Source organism: Pteropus vampyrus, unplaced genomic scaffold, assembly GCF_000151845.1.
Source record: "Pteropus vampyrus isolate Shadow unplaced genomic scaffold, Pvam_2.0 Scaffold22, whole genome shotgun sequence".
NCBI lineage: Eukaryota > Metazoa > Chordata > Mammalia > Chiroptera > Pteropodidae > Pteropus > Pteropus vampyrus.
Window position 1 is genome coordinate 9336025 of NW_011888803.1, and position 9167 is coordinate 9345191.

General features: G+C 33.0%; 1 protein-coding gene and 1 pseudogene across 2 annotated transcripts in view; both read left to right on the forward strand.

Moving 5' to 3' along the window:
- HS2ST1 (heparan sulfate 2-O-sulfotransferase 1) overlaps positions 1–9167 on the forward strand; it is a 172121-nt gene that overhangs the window by 84495 nt on the left and 78459 nt on the right. The gene's annotated exons all lie outside the window — the stretch shown is intronic.
- LOC111736832 lies at positions 666–781 on the forward strand (annotated as a pseudogene).

The window sequence follows — 9167 nt, forward strand, 5'->3', positions numbered from 1 at the left end:
TGAAATTATTAAAGCTTAAGATTGCTCCTTAAAGCTAAGTCATGCTGAGTATTCTAAGTAAAATTTGAATGATTTTAGTCAATTTTCTAAATATTAACATATTGCGAATAATCTGAAATGAATCTTCAAATATTTGCTAAATAAGGTATTGGCTTAATCCCTTTTTTGGCAATTTTTCTTCACTAGAAGCTTCTGAGTTAGAGTTAAAGACAAGTATAATTGGATAATTTTTCTAGTCCTTTCATTATATGGTTACTAGTATTTTTTAACTTAAAACTTTTTTCCTCTATAGTATAAGTTGAGTGAAATAGCAATCTTATAAAAGTGTGTTAAAGTGGTACTTTTCAACCAGGTGGTTAATTCTGTCCATTCATTAGGAAGAAGGGTCAAATTCTTTCCTAACAATAATATAAGAGCTTGTTGGTCAACAAATTCTTTGTGGATTGTACCTAAATAACCTTTTAATCTCTTTTCTTCAGCCTTATGGGTCACACCAGAAGCTGATGGAAGTAATTTAGGAACTCGGATTCATCAGAGTTTATGAGACTATTTACTTTGGCTTAAAAAAGAAAGCTGTGGACGTGGTTCCATAGAGTAGAGGTTAGCGCATCTGCTTTACATGCAGAAGGTCCTGGATGTGCACCCCAGTGGAGCCACGGTCCCTGGTCTATGGCCATGCCACCCTGAACAAGCCCGATGTCTGATCTCGGATGCTAAGCAGGGTCGGGCCTGGTTAGTACTTGGATGGGAGACCACCTAGGAAGACTAAGTGCTGTAGGCATAAATAATAATAATAAAAAAAGAAAGCTGTATTTTAGAACAGGAGTCCCCAACTCCCAGGCCACGAACTGGGCTGCACAGCAGGAGGTGAGAGTGGTGGTGAGCAAGGGCGCGAAGCTTCATCTGTATTTGCAGCCACTCCCCAGTGCTAGCATCTCTGCCTCAGCTCCACCTCAGATCATCAGGCATTAGATTTCTCATATGAGCACCGGTCTCTGGTGCCAAAAAGGTTGGGGATCACTATTCTAGAATATACTTTCATATACGTACCTCATACACATACATTGATTTAAAATTCTAAGAGATACATATATATGTATGTGCATCTTTCTATCTACTTTAGATTTTGTGGTCCTTGGCTTCTTAGAACATGAGTAAAAAGATTTACCAAATATTTAATTTGTAGATTCTGCCAACATTACCACAATGATTAGCTCAGGCCTCTGGGTATTAAAGAGAATACACAGAAGGAGATGTACTCAAACACTGAGAGAAACTTATACTAGTACCCATGCACTGCCATCATAGCAAGGCTGGTGAAGCCATGATAGAGGAAACCAACTCTTACTTAACTTCTCATTGTTATTTCTCATTCAGAATTTTTTTCACGTCAAAATGCTTGGCACGCTGACATCTCCAATGACACACAGGTATACAGTATTTTTTTCATTCTAAGCCTATCCCATGGTATATGGCTTTTCAGTATTTTTAAACAGTATGTTATAACGTGACACAGTTTATCATTTAAGCACAATGCTAATGCATAATACTATTCCTCTCTTGGTGCCCATCTTTTTGCCTGTCTTTCATTTAAATGTAATGGCATAGAATTCTCCTTTAAATGCTATACATATGATTTTTTTGTTTACTTGTTTGCATTTATTTTTTAAAATGTCAACAATCTCAACTGTTATCTTTATTTTCAGTAAAATGAAATGACATAAACTGTCCTTTCTAAACATATTTGCAAAATTAAAAGTAAAAACTGCTTCTTTAAAATGTAGCATATAATAGCTTAAAAAAGGTACTCAGATTTCTGAATTTTGGAGGAAAGAAAATACTGTATCAGAAAGAAAATTACAGTCTTCCTTACAAATGGTTTAAGTCGAATATCTCCTTCGTTAAATCCCAGAGAAGTTAAGTCAACTTATCTAAAATCTTCCCTAGATGGAATCAGCATATATGGATTGACTATAAAGTAATAAGGCAAGTTCAACAAGTCTTACAGAGATGTCTGTCATGTTATTTTTCTTTTCACAACTCATATTCTTAGGGCAAAATAATGTATGACATGTTGAAGGACATATACCATTAGTTAATGGCTCATATTTGAATTTTGATAATTAAATTATATCTAGCACTTAAGCAAAACTGAAGAATGATTGTTAGTACCATGTTTTGACAAAGCATTTATATACTAATATTTTGAAATATAATTGCTGAGCAAAAATGACATGTGAATGCTTTATTTAATTGCATTTACTCCACCATCAGTTATCTAAAAGCTTCAACATAGTTCTTTGGTGAACTTTCTAAATTCAGCAGTAAGTAACCTTTTAGCCCAGTGCATAAATTAGTGTTTTGACAAGCCTTTTAAAATGGCAAGTAGGTGAATTTATTAGAGAACAATGAAGAATACAATTTAAAAGGCTTTGAGTAGGTGAATGACTGTTTATATTTGTCTGGTTAGGTCTTAAGAAGGTTAGGCAAGCCCCATTATATTAAAAATTCGTAATAGCTAATACTAAAACCTAGCTGCTAATTTTATAGCTACCCAAGTGTAAAATTCAAAGGGAGTTTGGTATTAGAAAATTGCTGTCCAATATTACTAATTTCCAGCTGGCTGCTACTACCTCTGTTGTATACAATGTGTGTTATGTCTTTACCTTTCGCCATTTCCTTACTCCATGTTTAATAAATGATTATTGTCCTCCTGTAATCTTTGGACAGTAGTAGAAAGAAAAGTTAAGTAGGCTCAAATTAAATGTAACTGTAGACATCAGAAGGACATCCAAGTAAAGGGAAGCAGCTGGCCTTGTTATAGTAGTCTTCTGACACTCAACTAGGAAAGTACTTAGGGACACAGAAATGGGCTTTATATTGAACAGTTGCCCTGGATATGTACCATTTGACTCTAATGTCTGTATTTGTATTGGGCACCTTTCTCACTTGCCATAGATAGTGCGTATTAGATAACTTTTGCTAAATTGTGTTTGCAAAACAAATCCAAAAGCACAGTGGCTTATTTATTCTCATTTTATATATACATCGTGGATTTGCTGTGACTCTGCTCTATGTATTCATTCTGAGACCTAGACTGAAAGAGAAGGAAAAAGGTGATGGAACTTTAGAATGGCTCTTAAAGTTTCTGCTTGGAACTGGCACTTGTCACTTTCACATTTAATTGGTAAAAGCAGGTCATATAGAAACAGGAACTATATAACTCCCAAGAAATATATTTCTCAGGAAATATAGGACTAGGCCCAGTAAAGGAGGGGCAGCTAATATTAGGACAGTAAGAAATCTATCTCATTGGCATTAACATTTCTATCTCCCCACCCTCAAACACTGCCCGTACTCCTACTGTTTATGATAGAGCACAGAATTTTTTTTTAGCTTTTATATGATTCTATATAATCTTTTTATGTGATTCTTTTATTTTTTTCTTAATTACTATTTACATATTATAGAACAGGAGTTAGAAGTAACAATAAAATCAGTGACACTGGCGAATGTAGAGAGGTTAGTTTACACAGCATAATATCTATACTGGTGACCTCTTTTGAGTTACTACAAAAACAGAAAGTTTATTTTCTACATTATTATGTAGAAAAAAAGTATCTTTTTATTCACTCTTCTTTTTGATAAAGTACCCTTCAGGGGATTAAGGAACCAATAGAGAAATTTAGAATGACAAATTACTTTGTATTTTATTTTTTTATATCTCATGTTAGATATTTTTGTAAATCGACCAAAAGTAAATATTCTGCACTGGTATTCATGTGGATATAAAAGTACCAAAGCTTTTAAAGTAAAGCTTATTTATTATTTAAAATGCAATAAAAGCACATAAAATCAAAGTAGATTTCCATAGTGCTAGCATCTCTGCCTCAGCTCCACCTCAGATCATCAGGCATTAGATTTCTCATATGAGCACCGGTCTCTGGTGCCAAAAAGGTTGGGGATCACTATTCTAGAATATACTTTCATATACGTACCTCATACACATACATTGATTTAAAATTCTAAGAGATACATATATATGTATGTGCATCTTTCTATCTACTTTAGATTTTGTGGTCCTTGGCTTCCTAGAACATGAGTAAAAAGATTTACCAAATATTTAATTTGTAGATTCTGCCAACATTACCACAATGATTAGCTCAGGCCTCTGGGTATTAAAGAGAATACACAGAAGGAGATGTACTCAAACACTGAGAGAAACTTATACTAGTACCCATGCACTGCCATCATAGCAAGGCTGGTGAAGCCATGATAGAGGAAACCAACTCTTACTTAACTTCTCATTGTTATTTCTCATTCAGAATTTTTTTCACGTCAAAATGCTTGGCACGCTGACATCTCCAATGACACACAGGTATACAGTATTTTTTTCATTCTAAGCCTATCCCATGGTATATGGCTTTTCAGTATTTTTAAACAGTATGTTATAACGTGACACAGTTTATCATTTAAGCACAATGCTAATGCATAATACTATTCCTCTCTTGGTGCCCATCTTTTTGCCTGTCTTTCATTTAAATGTAATGGCATAGAATTCTCCTTTAAATGCTATACATATGATTTTTTTGTTTACTTGTTTGCATTTATTTTTTAAAATGTCAACAATCTCAACTGTTATCTTTATTTTCAGTAAAATGAAATGACATAAACTGTCCTTTCTAAACATATTTGCAAAATTAAAAGTAAAAACTGCTTCTTTAAAATGTAGCATATAATAGCTTAAAAAAGGTACTCAGATTTCTGAATTTTGGAGGAAAGAAAATACTGTATCAGAAAGAAAATTACAGTCTTCCTTACAAATGGTTTAAGTCGAATATCTCCTTCGTTAAATCCCAGAGAAGTTAAGTCAACTTATCTAAAATCTTCCCTAGATGGAATCAGCATATATGGATTGACTATAAAGTAATAAGGCAAGTTCAACAAGTCTTACAGAGATGTCTGTCATGTTATTTTTCTTTTCACAACTCATATTCTTAGGGCAAAATAATGTATGACATGTTGAAGGACATATACCATTAGTTAATGGCTCATATTTGAATTTTGATAATTAAATTATATCTAGCACTTAAGCAAAACTGAAGAATGATTGTTAGTACCATGTTTTGACAAAGCATTTATATACTAATATTTTGAAATATAATTGCTGAGCAAAAATGACATGTGAATGCTTTATTTAATTGCATTTACTCCACCATCAGTTATCTAAAAGCTTCAACATAGTTCTTTGGTGAACTTTCTAAATTCAGCAGTAAGTAACCTTTTAGCCCAGTGCATAAATTAGTGTTTTGACAAGCCTTTTAAAATGGCAAGTAGGTGAATTTATTAGAGAACAATGAAGAATACAATTTAAAAGGCTTTGAGTAGGTGAATGACTGTTTATATTTGTCTGGTTAGGTCTTAAGAAGGTTAGGCAAGCCCCATTATATTAAAAATTCGTAATAGCTAATACTAAAACCTAGCTGCTAATTTTATAGCTACCCAAGTGTAAAATTCAAAGGGAGTTTGGTATTAGAAAATTGCTGTCCAATATTACTAATTTCCAGCTGGCTGCTACTACCTCTGTTGTATACAATGTGTGTTATGTCTTTACCTTTCGCCATTTCCTTACTCCATGTTTAATAAATGATTATTGTCCTCCTGTAATCTTTGGACAGTAGTAGAAAGAAAAGTTAAGTAGGCTCAAATTAAATGTAACTGTAGACATCAGAAGGACATCCAAGTAAAGGGAAGCAGCTGGCCTTGTTATAGTAGTCTTCTGACACTCAACTAGGAAAGTACTTAGGGACACAGAAATGGGCTTTATATTGAACAGTTGCCCTGGATATGTACCATTTGACTCTTTAATGTCTGTATTTGTATTAGGCACCTTTCTCACTTGCCATAGATAGTGCGTATTAGATAACTTTTGCTAAATTGTGTTTGCAAAACAAATCCAAAAGCACAGTGGCTTATTTATTCTCATTTTATATATACATCGTGGATTTGCTGTGACTCTGCTCTATGTATTCATTCTGAGACCTAGACTGAAAGAGAAGGAAAAAGGTGATGGAACTTTAGAATGGCTCTTAAAGTTTCTGCTTGGAACTGGCACTTGTCACTTTCACATTTAATTGGTAAAAGCAGGTCATATAGAAACAGGAACTATATAACTCCCAAGAAATATATTTCTCAGGAAATATAGGACTAGGCCCAGTAAAGGAGGGACAGCTAATATTAGGACAGTAAGAAATCTATCTCATTGGCATTAACATTTCTATCTCCCCACCCTCAAACACTGCCCGTACTCCTACTGTTTATGATAGAGCACAGAATTTTTTTTTAGCTTTTATATGATTCTATATAATCTTTTTATGTGATTCTTTTATTTTTTTCTTAATTACTATTTACATATTATAGAACAGGAGTTAGAAGTAACAATAAAATCAGTGACACTGGCGAATGTAGAGAGGTTAGTTTACAGAGCATAATATCTATACTGGTGACCTCTTTTGAGTTACTACAAAAACAGAAAGTTTATTTTCTACATTATTATGTAGAAAAAAAGTATCTTTTTATTCACTCTTCTTTTTGATAAAGTACCCTTCAGGGGATTAAGGAACCAATAGAGAAATTTAGAATGACAAATTACTTTGTATTTTATTTTTTTATATCTCATGTTAGATATTTTTGTAAATCGACCAAAAGTAAATATTCTGCACTGGTATTCATGTGGATATAAAAGTACCAAAGCTTTTAAAGTAAAGCTTATTTATTATTTAAAATGCAATAAAAGCACATAAAATCAAAGTAGATTTCCATGCTTTCACTTTGATAAAAATAATACACATTTTCTCATTTTTACTGTTAGATATTTGTTTTTCATTTTGCCCTCCATAAGCCAACCTACTTAGCACTTAGTTATTACTGTGGAGTGTTATTGTAGCAGTATGAACTAACTTCGGTTATGTGGTATTATGCACATATCTTAATGAAATACTCTGCCTAGTCCTGATCAGAATAAGAGTATATTTATGTATATAACATTTACATAATGTTAATCAAGCTTTTGATGTTAGTATTTGAAAAAGGACAGTGCTGTAATTTTAGTGGGTACATATATCTGTCACACATTTAGCAACCACCTGCTTAAAATATGAATCGTGGTATCCTAGAAATTGTCAAGGTTAATTATAAGTCCTCTTGTCATTTCTTTTTTTAAACATTCTTGTGGTAAATCTTAATATATTTTGGGTGCTACTTCATTTGTAGATTGTGGAGTTTTGTTTCTTAGTATACCTGAATAGTTCTCTACATTCTTTGTTCCATCATTTCCTACATCTAGCTTGGATGCCTTGAATTTATTTTTACTTTAAAAAATTATTTTTGTGTTTTGTTTGGTTTGCATTATTTTGTTTAGAACCAACTAGTACATTTCAGAAGGTAGAATCTTTCAAGAGTTCTTTAAAAAGCGAAATCATTCATTCATTCAGGCTGTTGACTGATTACAATTTTTTAAGTCATGAGTTGTTCTCCTGAGAAAGACTAATAATAAATACACAGCATAAGTGCTATAATGGAGGTTTGTAGTAGTGATTTTGTGTATTATAAAACCAGGTTTCATTTTAGTTGTTAGTCTCTTTTGGGATTTGGTAACATAATAATGGTCCTACACTTCTGTGTGGGCTTCTTGAGACCCACTCCTTAGAGACTACAGTAGTCACCCCTTATCTGCAGTTTCGCTTTCCAAGGTTTCAGTTAACTGCAGTCAACCTCAGTCGGAAAATATTAAATGGAAAATTCCAGAAATAAACAATCAATAAGTTTTAAATTGAATGTCATTCTGAGTAGTGTGATGAAATCTCAAACTGTCCAGCTCAGTCTTGCCCAGCGCATGAATCATCCCTTTGTCCAGGTTATCTATGTTGTGTATGTTCCCTACTCGTTAGTCACTTAGAAGCCTTCTCAGTTATCAGCTTGTTTGTTTTGGTATCACTGTGCTGTGTTGAAGTAACCTTTATTTTACTTACTAATGGCTCCAAAGCCCAAGAGTACTGATGCTGACAATTCGAATATACCAAAGAGAAACTGTAAGGTGTATGTATGCATAGGAAAATACATTGTATGTGTAGGGTTTGGAACTATCCATGATTTCAGGTATCTACTGGAGGTCTTGGAATATATTACCACTGATAAAAGATGAGTACTGTACCTCATTAAGATCTTACCAACACAAGATTTGAAACAATATTCTCACAATTTTCAATATATTTTCCTCCCCACTGTAAATGGGAGAAGTGCTTCTTTTATCCACATAGATTAATGGGATTGTTGAGCTGAAGTCATCCCATTTGAACGAAGTCCAACGACACCTGAAGAGTGCTCTTTCCATATGTAGTGACTAGGACTTGATATTGATGTGTTTCCGATTTTCCAGGCTCTTGTGCTGCCCATCTTTCATTAAAACAGATAAAAACGGTGTTTATGCTTCTTAAAATTAGTCTTTCAGGTAGTTTCCTAAGATTAGAGAAGAAAATTGGTCTCAAGATATTACATATAGACAGAAAACAAAGTTGGGGTAGTTAGGATAAATTTAATAAGCCACATTTTAAACACATAGCTTCTTTCCTCCCCCCGCCCCCCCCCAATTGTTGATGGTTTCAGTTAAGAAGTTGTCAACACATTTCAAATGTTATGATTGTAATAATAAATGCTGTGTTTAGTTGGTAGAGGAATTGAAACAATTTTTGGTTTATTTGATGCAGTCCTCTCTCTAAAATTAAATCATTAAATCCAAGTCTCAATTTGCATCACAGCAGAATATCCTTGTGTTAATCCAGTTAGAATATTTGTGGAAATTACAATTTTTTGAGTAATTATATTTAATTCATTTTTCTTTTTAAAGGTTATATAAGAAAAAATAGTGAAACATTAGATAAATATTAATTCAACTAGTATACAATGTACTAAAAACTGATAAATTTCACCTTTGCTATCAGGTAAACAAAATAACTATAATTGCACTAACATTTTATATGTGATACTAAAACTATTCTGATGGCTGAGATTATCTGTCATAATATAAATATATGAATATTGCTATATGAATAATAAATCTTGCTAAACAACATAGAAAGCTATATAACTATAAATAACTTTTCTCTGAT